The 21,897-nt window shown below is 44.3% G+C and overlaps 1 protein-coding gene across 2 annotated transcripts in view; it reads right to left on the minus strand.

Moving 5' to 3' along the window:
* The window catches only part of RNF44 (ring finger protein 44), a 60,957-nt gene that overhangs the window by 21,215 nt on the left and 17,845 nt on the right, over positions 1–21,897 (minus strand). Inside the window, exon 1 of one of the 2 annotated variants that reach the window (XM_028718427.2) lies at positions 19,231–19,599. The exons of the other annotated variant lie outside the window; for it this stretch is intronic. The gene's annotated coding sequence lies outside the window, so the exon portion shown is untranslated. Of the gene's footprint in view, positions 1–19,230; positions 19,600–21,897 lie in introns of those variants that run through there. 2 annotated transcript variants of the gene reach the window in all.

Consider the following 21,897-nt stretch of genomic DNA (forward strand, 5'->3'; position numbering starts at 1 on the left):
TGAGCACTGAGCACCACGGGCTGTGTGAGCAGCCCCAAGTCTCTTCAGAGAAAGAAATGTCGCTGGGCAGAGTTCTGTTCCCTTACAGTACCCTTGTTATTTTATTCATTCCCATGGAACACACCATGAGCAGCCAGAACTATGGACAGCGGGGAACCAAGCCTGTTTTGCAGAAGCCACCGGCAGGCTGGATGTGGGCAAACAAGGTGAAACACAGCCGGGACAAGGAAGCCTAGTGGTCCTGGGGCTTGATCTGGACAGGGCTGAACTCCCCTTTAAAAATCAGCTTCACTGTTTGAGAGTGCTCCAGGCCTCAGCTTCGATCCTGGATGGTCCATATAGTGGCTCTGGCCATAAGTGATTCTGCTCCACTTCAGCAGATGCCAGACCTGTCCAAAGTTAAGCATACAGTAGTAGTACCCATTAATACTGGATTGCTGGCACACACTTTTACACGGGGCTGCCTTTGAAGACCACTAAAAATAATAAAATAAAATTCTACCAGAATGCTGCCGAAGGAATTTTGAGCAGTATCAGGTTTTAGGGTCACATTACTAACAGCCTAGTACAATTTCATTCTGTGCCATCAGGTAGGGACAAACACACTCCAAAAGTATGGGGTGTGTGGAAGTCAGTTAGTCTCCCACAACTCCTTATTCCAGGTATTCCTTAAATGTGGGTGTTGCAGGACACGCACTCCTTAATTTAGGGAGCAATCTATGCTTTAATTTTTATGGCTTTGGGGAGCAATTCTACCCCTAACTGGAATGACTGAGAAGGCAAAAAAACAAAAACAAAAAACAACAACCCCAAAACACTCACTCTAGGAATAAAAGTAAACTCAAAACTGATGCTCAATGTTTTTGATATTTAACTCAGAACCTATTCTGTCCATTTTGTGGGGGAAATAACAGATGAAAAGACTGTGGGCAACATCTAAGTAAGTAGATGTGCTAGCCCAAGTATTTCCACTTGTGCCATGGAAAGTCTCCCTCTCTTCTCTACACGTTTCCCTAAATATGTTATGGGGCTTCCACTAACCCTGTGATAGATTTGGAGAGGGCACAGGGGTGGGAGAAGTTCTGTTGCACATGTGGGAATCCTTGCACGAATGCAGGCATAGGCAAACTCGGCCCCCCAGATGTTTTGGGACTACAACTCCCATCATCCCTAGCTAACAGGACCAGGGGTCAGGGATGATGGGAGTTGTAGTCCCAAAGCATCTGGAGGGCCGAGTTTGCCTATGCCTGCACTAGCAGATCTATTTAGTTGGATATTGCTCAATATGTTGTCTATTTTCATGTAATAGACAAATCACTCCCTTCCCTTAACAGTACCACAAATGGTAGCAGGGGTCAACAGTACCCCAAAGGCATGGGGAGGACGAAATTTGCCAGAAAACCCCCCACAGATGACACTGACTGAACCCATACAACTGCAAACAGGCCTGAGAAGTGAGCTAAAGTGGCACAGTGGTCACAGAGTTTTGGACAAGGACTGGGGAGATCCAAGTCCGCCTCCCCTTCCTCTCACTGGGTGTCCTTAAGCCAGCCACAATCTCTCAACCTAACCTACCTCACAAGGTTGTTTGCCAAGATAAAAGGGAAGAACCATACATGCTGCCTGGAGCTCCTTGGAGAGACGGGATGCAATTAAAATAAGCATCAACAAAACACTAGGATTAGGAAGTCACACAGGGCAGCAATTTGAAAAACAGCAACAGGGTTACCCTAGTCTAAGCTTCAGGAGAAAGTCCCTTTGCCAAATACAGACACACATATATAGACTCAAACCCAGCTACAAGGTAGGCAAGGTGAAGAAAAACGTATGGCAAAGTGATTGATGGCAGACACCGGCTCCCAGCATTGTGGAGGCAGTGGACTGGACTGTTCCCCTAACACTGAATGTAGCCGCCATATTAACCAGGAAGGCAGGTTATAGTAGTCTTATCAGAAAAAAATCTAGTTTGATTTGACTCTACAGCATGGGTGCAGTTGTTCTGATCCCATACTTCCACAGGGAACGAAAGGTAAAAAGCCTTGTGTCCCCCCCCACCCCCACAAGCCTGTCACATCTTCGCAGACCTTCTCCCAGCTGAGCAACGTAGTGCCACTGCATCCCTCAGAGTCATTTCTGATCAGCATATGGAGCAAGTCGGTGCCCTCAATCTTTCAGTGCTGCTGTCAGTGCCCTCAATCTTCCAGTGTCCCCTAATCTTCAGCAATTTGAGCTCGGCAACCTCATCATCTCCTTAATGAGTGCAGGCATGGCCCCAGCCAGGTCCCGAAATTCAGAGCTCCGTGCCCATACCGGGGGTCACACTCATTTGCTGAATATATACATACATATACATGCACACACTGAACTGTACTTTCCTTCCAGCCCTGATTGCCATAGAAACCTCCACGCCCAAGGTTTACCAAGCATATGGATGTTATAAAAAGCAAGCTCTTCCAATGGGTCTGCAGCCCCAAACCCCCTGCTGATCATCTCCCTATGATGCTTGCTAATCAGCTTTATTTGCAAACACACACCTAAGAGTCAGACGAAAATGAAAACATTTCTCAAGTGTCCCTGGTCATGGCTTCACATGGCCAGAGTTTTTATTTGCCTAGCAAAAACAACCTTCATAGGAGGGTGAGGGACGGTGGAGGGAAGTCACAAGGGTGTTTTAATATTTGTAACCTAAGGTGGTAGTGTAATATGAATTTTGTTTTGTGTCTATGTTTTTGTTTGTAAATAAAATTTTCTAATTAAAAAGGAAAAAAAATCTTCATCATTTTCTTAACATCTCTTCACTCTTAACCCCCTTTCTTAGCCAGAAAACTCCTACTGCCTACTGCATGGATGGAGGGTGGGGGTGGGGGGAGACAGAAGAGAGAGCGCTAAATACAGACAACTTGTTAAACACCTGGCTTTATTGTTTAATAAAGTAATGCTAAGTGAGTGTTGGCTGGGCTGCAGCACACTGCAGGCTCCCAAAGTGCATTTGAATTTGTGTGAATTGTGTATTTGTATTTTCCCCCCTGGCTCTTTTTGTTCAAAAATGTCTCCCAAACACTGTAATCCTCTATTTACCTTGGCAGTGACTAAGTTTATGGTCCAACTTCTTTAACCCTGGTCTTGCAGCTTTCAGAATATGCCCACTGGTAGAAAACCTTTCCCTGTTGAGGGCATTATTCTCTCAGGGGGTCATCTGCCGTTAGTGGGAAAGGTTCAAGTGAGTGGGGCACCCTTTCCCCCTCCTTGCCAGTCACACTGAGTTAGGCCAAGGGGAAAGGCACATGAGGCCACAAAAGAGCCTAGTGCGCTAGTTCCTGCTTTCAATATACCATATGGACTACCACTAGATACAAATGCTCTGGTTTTGTTAAGATGGCAAAAGGAAGTAAGGTAAAAGGTAAAGGTACCCCTGCCCGTACTGGCCAGTCTTGCCAGACTCTAGGTTTGTGCGCTTATCTCACTCTATAGGCCGGGAGCCAGCGCTGTCCGCAGACACTTCCGGGTCACGTGGCCAGCGTGACAAGCTGCATCTGGTGAGCCAGCGCAGCACACGGAACGCCTTTTACCTTCCCACTGGTAAGCGGCCCCTATTTATCTACTTGCACCAGAAGGTGCTTTCGAACTGCTAGGTTGGCAGGCGCTGGGACCGAACGACGGGAGCGCACCCCGCCGTGGGGATTCGAACCGCCGACCTTTTGATCGGCAAGTTCTAGGCGCTGAGGCTTTAACCCACAGTGCCACCCAATATTCATTAACTTGTACCACTTGTTTTAAATTTCTGTATTTGAGTTGGTCTGTTTGTGCTATATATTAATAAAAACCCTGCTGAAAAAAAACTGTGGCCCTTAGGTCATAGATTCCCCATCCCACCCATCTAAATCAGTTAGCTGCAAATTGCTTTTCAGACCACAACACATGCCGTGGTAAAGCTATTTTCTTTCTTTTCTTCTTATGGAACTCTTACCAGTGTTGATGCTAGAATCTTCCTGCTTCTTTAATGAACTGATGAATTGATTTTATAATGAATTGACTGCGGTGTCTCTCCCTGAGACGTGTTTTGGGGTTATGCATGGTTTATTATTATTATTATTATTATTATTATTATTATTATTATTATTATTATTGTTAATTTCTGATTGAAGTGTATTGTATTTTTATGTGCTGTAACCTGTGCTGGGACCTTCTTGTGAAGGACATCTTAAGAAATTTAACAAACTAATAGCAGCAGCAGCAGCAGCAGCAACAACAACAACAACAACAACAACAACAACAACAACAACAACAACAACAACAACAACAACAACATCATCATCATCATCATCATCATCATATTGCCACTCTTCAGTCCATGATTCTGAAGGGAGCATCACAGGAAGTGTTTATAAAAGATAAATGAGGTCGTATAGGCAAGATTTACAGTGCAATGCTGTAGACTGAATAACAAGCCTGTCAGATACTTGAGGTTGTGTGTGGACCTCCAGTTCGGCCACTATTATGATATGTTGGCAGCAAAGTGCCTTGACCACATTCTCCAACAGGCATTCCATGACTGAAGGCCATCCCCCGTTTCTTTCTACATGCAAAATCTGAACTGTCTTACAAAAAGTCCAGGCTGTTTGTCCATTGACTCCAATATGGCGAACTCTAACTGGCCATGGTTTTCTAAGGTCTCCAAGCAGAGGGAGGTGTCTCCCATCACTAGTTACCTGATCGTTTTAACTAGAGGTGCCAGGGACCGAACACCCAAGGGATATTCCATGCAAAACATGGGCTCTACCACCAAACTATGGCCCCATACTCCTGGGCTCTGCTTTCTGCCTAGCTGATCAGGTGGCAAAGAGTACCTATAGCCAGCTGAGGTTGGTGTGCCAGCCATGCCCACTGTTGAGGGAAGACCTGGCCACAGAAAGAGATTATTTATTAAAATAATTCATATATACTAGTTAATGCAGTAGCTTCTAAGCAGTGTGCAATGGGAGACATCATATATCACACACTTAACTAAGTTCAGAGAAAATTCACTTAAAATGTCTGCATATTTTAATGTAAGTCTTCACATGCCTTCATTAGATTCAGGTTGGATTACCGCAACACATCCTACATGGGGCTACCTTTGAAAAGTCTCTGGAAACCCCAGCTGGTCCAGAATGCACCTGAAAGGATGTCAGTGGGTGCTCAGGTAGCTCAGTTGGTTTGGGTGTGGTGCTGACAATGCCAAGGTTGCAGGTTTGATCCCCAAAAGGGACAGCTGCATATTCTTGCATTGCCGGAGGTTGGACCAAATGATCCTTGAGGTCCCTTCCGATGCTGTGATTCTATGAGCTATCCTGTTCTATGTCCATGGCATCATTTACACGGCTGCACTCCTTAGCAATACACTTCTAGGCATAATTCAAAGTGTTGGTGATTACCTTTAAAGCTCTAAATGCTTAGGTCTCAGGAACCCCTCTTTCCATATCATTCTGCCCGTTCCCTTTTCTGTGTCCCACCTAGGCTGGACACAGGGATGAGAGGAGAGGCCCTCTTTGTGGCTGCACTTAAGATTATGGAACAAACACTTTGCCCTGTGAAGCATGGATGGCCCACTCCCTTGCTCCCCCCTCTTAAAATAACTTCTTAATGTTGCTATTTAGTAATATAAAAAGGAAATGATGAATTTTAAAAAGCCATAATGAGGAGCAGATAGCATGTAATGCAACCGAAGTACTGAAAGTAGCCTGAGCATGGCATGCAAATGGTGTGAGGGTAATCCCAAGCAATCATTTCAGAAGGACAGATGAATGTGTATTGGTGTATTTGAGAGACACAAATGTTGTGCACAGGGATGGATCTAAGCTAAGCCAATCAAACTTGGTTCCCATTAGTTCCCTTGCTGTTTTTCCTCAGTTACGTAAGACAGTTTTGCTCTGCCAGGTCTTTGTTGTGTGTGGCAGATAATACAACGGCTGTTCCCGTCTCCTTGATTTATTCTTTTTTAATATTGCTTTTATTAAACAGCAATTTCAAATGTTGTAAACTGCCGAGCGGAACATTTGCACCAGAAGAAGAGGACATTAAATATCTAACTTGATCCCCACCCCCCATCACAGGGATTTGAGAGTGCACAAGAGGAAGTACGTCCTAGTGCATAAGTACTGGCATCAAGCAAGGGCAGCCAAAGTTGTGCCACCCAGATGTTGCTGGACTAAAACTCCCAGCATCCCCAGCCAACATAGCCAATGGTCATAGATGATAGATGCGCAACATTGGAGGGCACCATGTTAGCAATATATGGATTAAGACAAAGACACTGCCCCAAAATAACAAAAATAATAATCACAAGAATAATTCTGCTTTCTTTATTTTACATCTGTAAAAAGTGGAATGGCATAAACCTCCTATGTGTTACAGAGCACTAGGTTTATAGATTTAAAAAAGCAATCTGCACATATTATAAGGAAAAGACAGCACCCACCTCTCTCAAACAATGAGGATCATCTGCATCTTGTTGAAAAATCTCATGCCAACAGCCTTTAGCATAGCATCCCTATATATTAATCATACATACATCTCACTAATTATGCAAGGCTATGTGAGCATCACCATCTGCCCCAACAACAATGCCCACATGAGAAGCATGATTCACCCCCAGAGGCTCAAACCACAGGGGACAGAGCCACACACAAATCTCACTCAAGAATGATTTTCAAAGCCTTCAAGAGATAGCAGCAGAAATCACCATCATCCTCTCTGGAAAAAGAGGTAGTCTACAATTACCTACAAGTTGCTGTTGGACTGCAGCTCCCACCAGTCCCAACCAACATGGTTGTGTCAAGGATGATGGGAACTGGAATCCAACAACATATGGAGGGTAGCATATTGGCCAACCCAGCAGTCATGAGGATGGCAAGTTTATAGAAGAATACATGTTCCTTAGAATAAGCTGAAGGTGCTACTGTCCATCTAGCTTCAGAGAGAAGGACCTCTCCTTGACATTTGTTGAAGGAAAAAACAGGAATGCAGGAGACAGTTGGCTCACACATCTCAGAAAAAAACCAAGGAGTATCTTAAAAGCAGAGACACCCACTTCAACCCATCTCGCAAGCAAACAGCTCTTTAAACCCTCCTTATGGATATCTCTTGTACACTACAATATAGCTTCCTGGATCATGCATGATTAGTTTTGAAGGTTTCTGGCACCACAGGTCCTCTACCCACTGTAGTTAGACTGCTGCTGAAATCAGTCACAACATGCCAAGCTACACCCTTCCACAAGCAAATGGGGTTATTACAGTGTAGGAAGCATGGTGTATAAATTCAGGAAAATAAATATATGACATTTCACCAGAGAACAGGGGCTGGGAACCTTTTTCAGACATAAGGTTGCATTCCTTTGTTTGTGACCTTCTGGGGGGCCAGAATGTTTGTGGCATGGGAAACAAAGGCAAAAGCAAGCAGAGCAATGGAGGCAGCTATTAACTTTTGTGCACATCCAGCCACGCAAAAGTCTACACCACACCTCTTCATCTTCCGTCCAGGCAAGCAAGTGGCCTCATCACAGCTGCTCAGGAACACATTCCAGCCAGGCAAAAGCCCTCAAGGAGAGTGCAGAATGGGGCAGAGGAGAGGGTGAGGCCTTGGGAGAGTCTCAAGGGCCAAAGAGAAAGGCTTGGAGGCTGCACCTGCCCCCCCCCTCTGGCCTGAGGCTCCCCACCTCTACCATAAACACATCCATGAATTTCCACCTCTTTCTCCCATTTCTCCCACATATGAACATCCATGTTCATTGCTCACTACCTTCTGCAGGATATGAAGGTTTCCCTAAAGGAGCTCCTCTCATAACACTACTGGTCTCTCAAAGCCAAGTTATATTGCAGCCCCCAATACAACACACACAGAGAGAAATGGCAACCAGGGCAGGCATTCTTTTACACACACTTCTGAAGAAGTGTGCGTGCACACGAAAGCTCATACAAATAACTAACTTAGTTGGTGTCTAAGGTGTTACTGGAAGGATTTTTTTTTTAAATTATTTTTCTTATTTTGTTTTGTTTCAACTACGGCAGACCAACACTGCTACCTACCTAGAACTATGGAAGGCACCACATTGAGCCACATGAAATGGAAGTCCATCAACCTCACCAAGAAACTTGAACAGGTACAGACTGACATCTTCTTTCTGATGAAATGCAAGAACCTGGACATTATACCTAACGGTCTTAGAATTAAAAACCCTCTACAATCCACTTATCCTACATATCTGAAGAAGTGTGCATGCACACGAAAGCTCATACCAATAATTAACTTAGCTGGTCTCTAAGGTGCTACTAGAAGGATTTTATTTATTTTATGTTATTTCGACACACACACACACACACACACACACACACACCCTGACTCAGGTGCCCCAACTTCGTAAAACTATGGATCTGTTATTCTATTCTATTACTGATCAATTATACCCCAATCTAAAAAAAAAAAAAAATAAATTATACCCCAATCTTACCTCTGTTGGTTAAGAATATAAGACGATCCCTTTTGGATGAGGTCAAACACCCATCTAGTCCAACATTCTGTTCTCCCAGTGGCCAACCAGATGTCTATGGAAGTCCTCAAGCAGAGATTGTGCAACATTGTTCTCCCCACCTGCAACTAGTATTCAGAGGAAGGTGCTCTTCTATAATTATTCTGCTGCTGGCAACTGGGGACAGGGTCTCTAATAGGCAGCAGAAGGCTTGGAATGCCCCTCTTAACGCCAACCTCTTGTGGATCATTTTTTTCATCCCCCTAATGCTTAGGACAGCTATCTCGTACCAACTGCTATGTCTGCACAGCATTACAAAAACAGGACAATACTCAGGTGTTGCAGCAAGCTCAGGCCAACATCTCATACATGCCAGTGGAAAAACACAAGGTACCAACCTTTTCAGTACCTTCCTGGAACAGATTACAGTATTATAGCTGAGAGTTTGTGATGTTAAAGGTCCCACATGAATGCTCTGTAACAACGCACTAAACTCAAGGAGGCCAATGCAGTTATAATAGAGTTGGGGAAAGTGATTTGAAATGACCACTTGTCTAAAAGACAGAGGCTATAAAAGTTCGCCCAGTTATCCAACCTAGACCTTCTGGTTCAGCTGGAACACACAAGCAAGACAAGCAGCATATGGAGATGATGGCCTGTCTTGCTGATCAGCGTTGTCCCAGCCATCTGTCTGCAGCCACCTGTTGTCTTCTTGACTTATTGAATAAGAACATGCTTTTTGTGGGGGGGGGGGGTGCATCCTACACAGATCTGTGCTGTCTCTAGGACAGCAGGACAGCAGTCAACAACCACAGGGCTGAACAATCAGAGAAAGAAATATTTATTTGCTAAAAACAAACCCTGAGATCACAATCCTGCTCTTAACAAGGGAGCTGCAAACGGTTGTAGAAAGAGCATGTGAGCAGCAACAGCAGCAGCAGTTACGTTATTCATCCTTCCAGGGCAAATTCCACATTACCTTGAAAACTTGAGCATCAACTTAAAGTTTTCATACAACCCTGCAAATTTTCCGGCTTTGGATCCAATCAAACGTGGTACCTTTCCAGACCAGCTTTTTGGAATGGAAACTGAGGCACATGTTGACCATGTTCAGATAATAAGCCAAGATACAATTGTGCCTTTTGCCCAGGCATACACTTTGCCACATGAGCAAACCAAGTGGAAGTCTTCAATCAGCCATGCTTTCTTCTTTCCTCCAAATTGGGAAATGATGGTTGTTCACTAAGAAATAAGCCAGGATATTAAAACGTGGTTTGAAGGTGCCTTAATATCTTGACTTCTTCTGAAGCTGGCAACCAGTTTACCAGTCTGGGTGAAACAAAAAAACTATGAGTGGAATTCAACATAGGGCTAAGTGGGGTATATACAAAGGGAATGAAGACCACTCACAGTGGGGTTCTTCCCCCTTCTCTTCCTTCCTGTGACCCCTAAACCTGTTGTGGTGGTTTCCCCGGTCTTTGAGATCTGATTTTTCTTTGGGGGGGGGGAGCCCCACTGCTTAGTTGAATGTCACTCTCTGTTTAAATAGAGGTTTCCTGGTTTACCTGTAGAGGGTTTATGCTTGAGCAAAAGACCTTTTCATACCTCAGGCTAATAATGCCAGTGACCAATTATTGTCTAAAAGTAGTCAGAATTACACTTCTTTTGAAGCAACCACACTACTACCTTGTTTCTAGATGCAATTCAAGGCACTGGTTTTGCCTCCAAAGCCCCAAATGGTTTGGGTCCTAGTTACCACAGGGAGTGCCTCTTCTTACTTTTTGCCTTCCCAAAATTTGGGATCACCCAATGGGTCATATACACGAATACTACTTTGTATGGAAACAAGGTATTTTTCTGCACTCTCCATCACAATGTCCATGCCTCCCACTCTGACAATGTCCATGCAGTTCTACTTTGTTATGCCTTTAATACTTCTTTGCCTTCCTCTTAATAAAAATTAATTTCAAGATGACTTACAAATTAGAAATGCATTCAACACCCAACCAAAAACAATTCCCTCAGAGAATTAACCTTGTTCTTGCTGCACTGCGTTTCTTTTAGTTTTTATATCATTTCTGGTTTCTTTTCAATCGGCAATTTAATAGTTTTATCAGTTGGTTTTATTCATTTAAGTAAGATTTACAGAATGCTTCATCAAAAAAAATATCCAAGCGGTTTACATAAAATAACATTAAATGTTTATTTTAAAATGCAGGTAAAAGTCACAGATTTATTTTTTTTAAAAGCATGCATAATAAAGTTACATGTCTGGGCAGGCTTACTGAAACAATTAAATTTTTTGGCAGTCTACTAAAATACAACAGTGAGGGCATATCTATATTCAATACATCTTTGTACATTATATTTGTATACAATATATGTAATGTATTTGCAGAGAAAATACTTAAATGTATATTGCACACCACTGTGGGAACATGAGTTGGAAAGGTCTCTTCAAAATTATTTAAATAAATTGAACAAAAATGCCTCATTTCCATTCCTAGCTTGTGCTGGACAATCCTGTACATATGAGGCTGTCCTGTACCAAGTCAGACCTTTGGTCCATCAATTTCAGTCTGGTCCACACCACGGATGAGGAACCTCAGGCCTGAGGGGCCAAATGCAGTTCCGTAGGCCTCTCTACCTGGTCTGGGCTACATGCCTCACAGGACCTACTTCGTACCCTGCGTGTTTCTGCTTGGCTGAAGTCCTGGAATTTTGATGATGACACTTGCTTGACTAGATGGGAGACAAGGAGGGAGTGTGAATGTGTTCAGAAGCTAGCCTACTGTACAAAGGTGCATTTGGCACCTTCATCATACAGCTTCCTGTGAATGCTGAAGATGCATGCTTTTTACTCTGACTTTTCACACTTCAGGTGTGTATTTCTAGGGCCCATCTTATTTATGGTTTAAAAATATATTTTTTAATATTGTGTTTTAATGCTGTGAACTGCCCTGGGACCTTAGGCTGAAGGGCAGGTAATTAATAATAATATTTTATTTTTAAATATTATAGTAGTAATAATGATAATGATAATAATAATAATAATAATAATAATAATAATAATAATAATAATAATAATATAATTTACATCCAATACTCTGCCCAGTTTTGTCTCTAGCTCCATCCAACACTGGAATGTGGCCCTCAGAAGATTGTACTAAAAGGTTTAACAGTCTTTCAATGTTTCAGGCAGGGCTCTCTACCTTCTACATGGGAAGCAGATGTTGTACCACTGAGCTCCAACCCTTCTCCCGTCTATTCAGCACCAAGTCCACCCGAGTTACATTGGACTTACTCCCAAATAAGTGCTATAGGACAGGGGTCAGCAACGTTCTTCAGCCGTGGGCTGGTCCACCGTCCCTCAGACCATGTGGTGGGCCGGACTATATTTTGAAAAATAAAAATGAATGAATTTCTATGCCCCACAAATAACCCAGAGATGCATTTTAAATAAAAGGACACATTCTACTCATATAAAAACACACTGATTCCTGGACTGTCCGCGGGCCGGATTGAGAAGGCGATTGGGCCGCATCCGGCCCCTGGGCCTTAGGTTGCCTACCCCTGCTATAGGATCACAATTTGCATCTCCCTACTCAGGTCAATGAGGCTCGTGGCAATAGGGAACTGAATTCTTTCCCCTCTGTGCAGGGTTCAAAATTAGCAGGGAGCGAGGTGCATTTTGCGCCTGACTAATACTTAAGGATTACTGAAATGTATGTGCTTTGAAGCCTCAAAGTACATGTTAAGGATAGACAATATGTTAAGGAGTTTAACAATAAAGAGTAGAGTGTTTTTAAAACTGAAGTATGGTACCAATATTTTTATTGTAAATACCAAATTAAACATGTATTAACAATTTCTGCTAAAAATGTGATATTAACAATGTGCCACTTATGTGTATTGTGTATTTACTCAAGCTTATCAAAACAATAAATAAAAAGTGTTGCTGACACACACCCCTAGTGGTGACTAGACATTCTGTTTTGGCACCCACAACCCAGGTCCCAGGAGTCATTCTAGCTTTTCTATCCCAGTTTCTAACACCGCCTCTGTGACTTCAGCCCCAACAATGCCAATCTGTGGTATGAAGTGCTGTACTGTAAAGTGAAATATCCCACTAGGGTCTGCGACATTCAATTCTAATAGCTGGTTAACTCCGCTTGATAGTTATTTTCCTCTTCTGAGCTCAGATACACCCACAACTGAGTCATTTCACAGAATTCAGAGATGGTCTTAGACATTTTTGCATTTTGTGGGGTGGATGGTGGGGGAGAAAATGGCCTGAAAATGCTCTTTTGCTGATTGAAACAACTGTTCCCACATTGCTTTAAGTGCAAAAGCCATAGTAGAAAGCAAATACCAACTTGCTTAGCCCAGTTGGGCTAAGGTAGGATCTGAGGTAGGATTGATCATCACATTATTTCAGGACTAACATGGACACCAAAAGTGGTGCAGAATGGATCTCTTTGTTAACTGCCCCTGTCTATTATTTGCCTTTGCTTGTAACTGTTTGCACCTTTTATTCCTCATTCCAGTTTTTCCAGATTCAATCACTATTTCTCGCTCTGTCTTAAATTACAGGCTTGGACATCTAGAACAGAAAGCAATTTTTACAGAAGACAAACTTCTGCTGTTGCTTGGGAGAAGCCAGTTGAAACCATTCAAAATTTAAAAGGAGGCCCTTTGAAAATGCATCTGATGTGCTTCATGCATCTCTCTTGAAAGTGAAACATATCACAAACACCCTGCATTTTCTGCCTTACACTTCTGAGGCTTCCTGTTCCACTTGCTTCAGTGGTGCAATGCAATAACCTGGGGTCAGCTCTACGGTGCTGTGTGTGCTTTCCAGAAAACTTTGAATTGGGAAATTAGGATAATTTACTCAGGGTAGTTTTCAGTTTGTGTTCTAAGGTAACATGCTTATTATACCCGCATTTAGCAAATTGGAATTGCCGTGCTTGTCTAACATTTATTTGCAACTCACATCCATTCATGCTTATGAATGAACTTATTAAATGGAAAATTTTCTGCAAAAATTTAGTGGTACCGCGCGTTACATATGCTTCAGGTTACAGACGCTTCAGGTTACAGACTCCACTAACCCAGAAATACAGTGATACCTCAGGTTAAGTACTTAATTTGTTCTGCAGGTCTGTTCTTAACCTGAAACTGCTCTTAACCTGAAGCACCCCTTTAGCTAATGGGGCCTCCTGCTGCTGCTGCGCCGCCAGAGCACGATTTCTGTTCTCATCCTGAAGCAAAGTTCTTAACCCGAGGAACTATTTCTGGGTTAGCAGAGTCTGTAACCTGAAGCTTATGTAACCTGAAGCATATGTAACCTGAGGTACCACTGTAGTACCTTGGGTTAAGAACTTTGCTTCAGGATGAGAACAGAAATCGTGCAGCGGTGGCGCAGCGGCAGCAGGAGGCCCCATTAGCTAAAGTGGTGCTTCAGGTTAAGAACAGTTTCAGGTTAAGAACGGACCTCCGGAACGAATTAAGTACTTAACCCGAGGTACCACTGTATTAAGCACTGGAAAATGTTCTAGAACGTTTTTACACCATATCACTGACTCTACATATCGCATTTACAGTCTCAACATATCGGTTTGCACACATCCAAACACACGTTTGTCTTCCATGTAATCAAAATAGTCATTTCTTCCATGTTCATATTTGATTCCATGTGCAAAGTCGGGGTTGCATGTACAGCAATCTTATAAATAAGTCAACAATGGTTACTTGCCCACAACTATTTTTTATAGTCTGAGTGTCCAGACAGCATTTGCAATCTATCAACATCCTGAAACAAAAAACAACCAATTATCTTTGATTTTGCAAAAGCCTTCCTACCTAAGAGGCTCTTACTTGCCACAGGCAAGCAAGCAAGTGGCTATTTGCAAACTTAGTTTATATCGGTCGCTATCCAAACAGGCTATCGTGGCTCAGAAAAAAAGTTTAAACGCCCATTTTAACAAAAATACTATTATCAACCCATGATGAAACTGCTGCCTGCATTTTTGCTTGAATGACATGAAGACTTCGTTTAATGGAAATCAAGAACTAAAATTCTAGAGCCTGGAAAGCCAAATTTCCCTGACTTCAAAACAAATAGAATCAATTGTCCAAATAATACATTCCACGCAAATGTTATTGGATTATCCAGTTTAATACATCAAACGGCAACTCCATTTAGTATCAGAGGAAAGGGTAACAGGATGAGATATTGTCATACTCAACCCTAACTGCAAATAGCACAACAGAGAAAAAACAGAAACTTCCTTCCAGTTCTAATGTACAGGTGAGGAGACAGCAGGAGAAAAGGCTATTTATGACAGGGATTCTTAGAGAACTCTGTAGGGTGGAAAAGTTGCCCACCATGACATGCCACTTTTATTTCCACCAAAAAGCTGTCCATCAAGTGCATCTCCCAGACACACTCAAAGTCTTTTAACAAATATCAGTCTTCAATTTTATAAACATCTCTCAGTACTCACAAGGAATAGGTAAAGGACCCCTGGACAGTTAAATCCACTCAAATTTGACTATGGGGTGCGGCGCTCACCTTTGCTTTTCAGGCCGAGGGAGCTGGCGTTTATCCGCAGACAGCTTTGACTAAACCACTTCTGGGTGACGAGTGCCAGAGTGCACAGAAACGCCATTTACCTTCCTGCTGCAGCAGTACCTATTTATCTACTTGCACTGGTATGTTTTCAAACTGCTAGGCTGGCAGGAGCTGGGACAAAGCAACAGGAGCTCACCCCGCAGATCCGAACTACTAACCTTACGATCAGCAAGCCCAGGAGGCTCAGTGCTTTAGACCACAGCGCCACATGAGTCCCTAAACACAAGGAGTAAAACTGTTTCAATGCTGGGGAAAATCTGCCACTAGAAAGAAGGAAAAAAAAACAAAGAAAAAGACGCAGTGAGGCCATGCAGTCCCATGGCAGCAGATAACCAATGTTTTTCTCTTTGCTGCAAGTGAGGGTTGACAACAGGAATTCTATAGACATTGCTGTCTGTAGCTGCTTTGGGGATTGGAATACACTACTAGCATAAGGAGGCTTCTTTCAACGACACACTGAGCAGCAAGGGTGTGAAGAGTGGCAATGAGACACACTAACAGAGGTTGCTGTTCAGCTTTTTGTCCCTTTGCTGTGAGGAGGGGCAAAAAAGGGGGCAAAAACGGCAATTCTGGTATTGCCCCCCCCCCAAGGCACATCTAGAGTTTAAGGTCACTCTTCTCTACCATATCCAGTGGTCCCTCTGTGGCTGACTCATGGAGAATCCCACTGGCTTGAGACTGATCAACAGAACCAGAAGCAAGGAAGCAGCACTTTTATCACCACAACCATCCACTCTTCTGCTTCTCCCAATAGCACATCAGAAGCCATCTTTAATGATTCTACTCCACCTAACAATCTGCCAATTCATCTAAATATTCCTTGGCTGGCCATTGCCATAAAAGCTTCCCACTATTTCAAATGGAGTTAACTGACATAATAAGAACAAGATTTGCACTGATCAGCATTGTCCACAAAAGCATGGTCAACACTAAGTCAACTAGTGAGATTCTTCACAATAATGTCATGGGGCAACTATATACAATATTGAGTGGAGCACAGAAACTTCAGGAGGCTTCCTGAGTTGGAAGCGAGAGGACTAAGGATTCTGCCTCGCTTTGCCTACACTTCCAAAGGGACCAAGTTAACTTAAATACTTTTCTTCTAACACATTAATTGTGCATTTTCTCCACCATGTTACTACTCATCTAGCAATGATGTTCTCCGGCTCCAGACAACCAGTTCCCTTCACTGTAACCTCTCTGAATGTAGCACATTCCTCACATGCTTTTATATCACCAATAGTGAACATGAACACTTATAATATCCCTATGCCTAAGGGTATGGCTATTCATACCCAGAACAGAAAACCTGCTTTGTATGATGTGTCGTTTTAAATTTTTTTTACTGGACCTCATGATTGCAGATACACTTCTAGATATGCCAATAAATTTTCAACAGATGTTAATAACAACTTATCGAAGGTATTCAGTCGCTCTATTCCTTGCACAATTCAATGCCTCCCTGGCACATGCCACTTGTGCTTCACCAGCCTACATCTTACTCCTAACAAAACAAAAATCCAAAGTAGCAAAAAAACAAAAAACATTTAAAATAGTTATTATGTAAGTTGATGCATGCAAAATCCTGTACATTTATATCATATCTTCTAACAAACAGGTTTGAGCTGGGCAGAATTTGGGCCTCCTTAGTTTGGCTCCCCCTCCAAAAAAAATCCAAGTCCTAACTTTGGCTTCTCAGCTCTCGCTCTCTCTCTCTCTCCTTCCGTCTCACATCACAATGCAAACAGATTCTTCCATGATGAACCAAGGATCTTCGCTTCTGCCACCTGCAGAAACCTCCCACTTTAATCTGATCTACTTCCAAAAGTTAGCCAAAAATGTCTTTGCTTCCTGAGTATGTTTTCTATGCCCACTTCTGCTTTCAACACACTCCTTGAGTGCCAGTGTGGTGTAGTAGTTAAGAGCGGTAGTCTCGTAATCTGGGGAACCGGGTTCGCGTCTCTGCTCCTCCACATGCAGCTGCTGGGTGACCTTGGGCTAGTCACACTTCTTTGAAGTCTCTCAGCCCCACTCACCTCACAGAGTGTTTGTTGTGGGGGAGGAAGGGAAAGGAGATTGTTAGCCGCTTTGAGACTCCTGAAGGGGAGTGAAAGGCGGGATATCAAATCCAAACTCCTCCTCCTCCTCCTCTTCTTCTTCTTCTTCTTTTCTTTGTAGAACAGATGGGGGTGGAAAGAGCTACGGTGGTTAAAGTGTATTGACCAGGGTCTAGGAGAGCTGGTCTCAAATTCCCACTTATCAGTGAAGCTCATGGGCGACCTTGGGCCAGTCATTTTCTCTACATGTAACCTACTTCACAGGGTGGTTGAGAGGATAAGCATGAAATGCCGTTTCAGTGCTCACAGGGCAACAGCAGACACAACAAGCTTTGGGGGCACTATTCTGAGTGGGAATTGAGAGAGGTCCCTAAGCTCCCTTCTTATCTAAGAAGCAAAATTGTGAAAGGAACAAATACACTCTGAAATAAGGCCTAAGAAAACTGCCCTATCATTGCACACACCACCAGCAGGGAGACTGTGGCAGCAATACTCCTTTAAACACTCACAAGTAAGGAAGCCATGGGACAGGACTCCTTAAAAAGAAAAATACAAGAAAAGGAGAAAACCCAACCTTTTACTATGCACATGAGATAAACGGGAACATCATCAGAAAGCCAGTTCGAGTTTTAACTACTGCCCTCAAAGTACTAGGAAGCGTATTCAGGCAAGCCTAGAATTAATAGTTCCTGCTTCTTTTGCACCACTGCTCACTTTCATTCTCCACTTCACCTTCAGGAACTTGTTCTTAGAGCACAGACACCGGATCATCATTATCAGACACAATGGGGATCCAGAACAAACGGGCCACTTTTCCGTTTGGAATATTGTCATTTCCCCAGACAGCTGCCAACTCCTGTTCAGAACACATTCAGCACTTTAATTACCGCACTGCTATTACTGGGCTTACTCCAGACCGCTGGACAGAACACAGGCGAGGCAATGCAGTTTATTTTAATCCGCGGGTATTGTACATTTTCCTCTCTCCTCTGTACCCTCCACCCCTTGCTTTGCTCTGCCTTTTGCAAAAACACACCCACTTACCCACCCAAAATCATTTTAATGTGCTTTGGCCTTTGTAATTCTTGGTATCGAGACCCCAAAGGGAACAATTCCCCTCCCGCTTGGAGGACCTAACAATTGGGAATCGATCCGTTTGTGCCAAGGTTGGGGATCTGTAACTTTAAGAGCAGCGAGATCACAGGCCATGTGCTCCGTGCGAAACAAAAGCAATAACAAAGAGAGCGGAGGAAGCCTCGTCCTCCGGCCTGCCCCAGCCAAAACGGAAAAACAACGGGAAGGACAAGCAAGAGGAGCGAGGGAGAGGAGCACACACAAAGCCCCAATCCTACCCCCTGGTAGCAGATCCCAAGAAGGAGCCCCCCCCCCCCGCAAGTCCCGCAGAAAGAAATCAACCTCCTCGCCGCTATCAGACAAAGGCATCAACAACATCGGAAAGGAGCAGCACGTGTCACTGAAGCAGGAGAGGCTGCTGCCCTCCTCCTCCCCGCCTCAGCTGAACTCCCAGCAAGCCAGCACCCCTTACCTCGGAGTCACAATCGCCTCTTCCTTAGCCAGGAGGAAAAAAGACAGAGGAAACCGGGCCTTTGAGAGGGTGAGCGGGCTTAGGGGCTATTTCGCTATGAGGAACAAGGAAGGTGCCGCTCACCTTCTGCAAGGAAGGGGAGAGGACGATCTTAGTTGCACCCCCCTCCCCCGTCGCTGCAGGTGCAACACACCATCAAAAGCGAGGAAATGCCCCGGGCTGTGTTGGTGTTGGAGGGAAGCCGCAGTTTGCAATACTGGCCCACCCATGCCTCCCCACCCCCCGGAATTGCCGAGCAGCACCCGGACTGGCTTTTTATTTATTGAGTGTGGCTTAAGAGGACTTGACCCTCCGAAGCTTTGCAGCTCAACTGTCCAAGCTGCACGACCACCACCCCCTTCTTCTCTTTCTCTCCCCACACCCCATGCACCGCCAGCTTGCGGCTGAATGCATGCAATCACACCCCTCCGCCCCCGGGACCTACCTGCTCGGGGTGCAAATGCACCTAAATCACACACACCCCTCTTCTTCTTTTTTGTCTGTTCGTGGGCGCCTGCTCTGGGCTCTGGGCCCGCGCCCCCTCCCCCGCCGCCGCGGCTGTTTCCGGTCGCTTCTTTTGTTTTCTTCTACGCTCGGGGCGAGCGGCGACCCTCCCTGAGCTCCCAGCTGAGCCGGGCGAGGTAGGAAGAGGGTGCCCCTGGCCCCAGGGTCTCTGGCCCTTTAAGAACCGCCCGCGCCGCCAGGGTGTAACAAACGGCGCATTTTATTCACAACATTCGGAGCTGGGAGAGAAGAGAGAGGGAAGAAGAGCGCGCACGCGCGCCGGCCTCCAGCAAGCTGAGGGCGGGAGCGCGGGCCCGGGTTACGGACACGTGACCAGGCGCGCCGCCGCGCCTCCCTCCCCAGCCACAGGCCATCTTTGCGCAGCCGCGCTGCTGTCGCCGGAATCAGCTGCACGCGGCAGCAGCGGGACCTGCAGCTTGAAGAGGAGGTGTTAGGATGGAGCCATGGCAACTGGGGACGGATCCTGGAACACGTTTGGGATACGGTGTGCCCAAGGTGGGGGCGGGGGCCAGGGAGGGCAGAGCAAGGAAATTCACGGTGCAACTTTGTAATAAAGAAAGGAAAGGTGGTGGAACAGGGGTGGGCTTTGGTAATATGGCGAGGAACTGTGGCCCACAAAAGTTTAAACCACGATAAATGTCCTAGTCTTCTAAGATGCCACAAGACTGTTATACTTCCATAAGAGGCACAGTGCTCACTATCAACCACGCACTAGAGCAGCAAGCTCTAAAGATCGCAGCTCCTAGGGAATCATTGCATTGGCACTCTGCTACCACGTCTTCCTTGAAGCAGAAAAGCAACAGCGGCAACAAGGTAAGGTGTTACAACTCGGGTAGTCCCAGAAAGAGGAGGAGAATCAGGAGGGATCAGTTGCATAAACAGTGCATGCAGCCATCAGATTGCTTTCTGATATAATGTTCCTCTGAGCAAGTGTAGTAAGCCTCCCTCACAATAAAGATGCTAGTTATCCTTGCAGGCCAGAAAGCATTATTTCCCAGTGGCCCAAGTACTTTTTTTGTTAGCAGCAAGAACCCATTCCTACCTAGGCTTGGTTAGTACCCTTTGGGCTTCGTCCCCCCTCCCCCAGCCAATTGCTTATACCTAATGGGCTGAGCCAGCCCCAATCTACACAACAACACAATGCATGTCTGGGGACAAGAGGGTGCACTCCAGCATTAGAGTTGAAACAATTCTCAGAGGGGTAGTCATGTTAGTTTGCTGCAGCAAAAGCAGCAAATATTTGTATGGCTCCATAAAGACTTCTAAGAAAATGTCATGGCATAACGATTTGTAAGCTGAAATTGACATATTATGCATAAAGTGTAATCCTCAGTTGCAGGTATATGCCCACATGCTTGTAAGAAGGAAGAATTAAGCAGCGGGGTCAGGAGGAGATGAAATGCAAGAAATATTGATAGTGGTACTTCAATCAGAACAAGGGTTGATGCAAAATAAGCACAGTGCTGTTAAAAGAGATGTGATATGTGGTGAAAAAAATCATATTGACAGTGCTGATACACTACATGGGTACACTACACAGTGGGTGACATCCAGCAGTTGTTACACCTAAGAGTAGGTCTGCTGATTGATGAGTACTACTTAGATATCACTCAGTGATTGTTGCCTACAAGCACCCCTGCAGGATGCTCCTCTTTTGCATGAGAAATAGTAGAAAGGAGCACCCCAGATTTTATTTGCTGCTGAAAGGAAAGCAACCACTTTGCAAGCATTCTTGGTAGGCAGCACACATATTTGCATACTTGAGAGTAAGCTCACTAACTTCGCTTATTTTTCAGTAAACACATGGGATTTGGCTTAATAAAATTTGAGCAGAGGGTGTTTTTTTTTAAACCCTCTTATTTGAGAAATCAGATTTACAAGGGTGACTTGAAAGTACTTTTCATTTGCTCTTAGTATTACACGCACTTCTCTAGGGCAGTAGAACTAACATATATGAGGCAGGAGAAAAGTTGAAAAGGTTGGTGAAGGGTGGCAAAACAGCATTAGGTTACTTTGAACGGGGGGGGGGGGAGCAACAACCAATGGAACTTCTAGACATGTAATGCAAATACGTGACAATATACATACAGTGGTACCTCTGGTTACGTACTTAATTCGTTCCGGAGGTCCGTTCTTAACCTGAAACCGTTCTTAACCTGAGGTACCACTTTAGCTAATGGGGCCTCCCACTGTCACCGCTGCACGATTTCTGTTCTCATCCTGGGGCAAAGTTGTTATCCTGAGGTACTACTTCTGGGTTAGCAGAGTCTGTAACCCAAAGTGTGTATCCGGAGGTGTTTGTAACCCAAGGTGCCACTGTATCTGCATGGCATGCACGTACAGGGTAGCAAATACACATTTGCTGCCACATTGTACAAAGCAGCTCCAAGATAGGATGCTTGCATTCTTGACACTAGCATTATTCATCACAATCTGGGACAACTTGAATATTTACTAAGGTGTTCAAGGAGACTGAACACTAAGAAACTATGCACAGTATTGCAAGCCTAGTCCCTACTGGTTACTTTTAAGAACAAGCCGAACAGCTTACGAAACATCAATCAATATGGTATGATCTCACTTTGCA

The sequence above is a fragment of the Podarcis muralis genome, chromosome 2, assembly GCF_964188315.1.
Source record: "Podarcis muralis chromosome 2, rPodMur119.hap1.1, whole genome shotgun sequence".
Classification (NCBI taxonomy): domain Eukaryota; kingdom Metazoa; phylum Chordata; class Lepidosauria; order Squamata; family Lacertidae; genus Podarcis; species Podarcis muralis.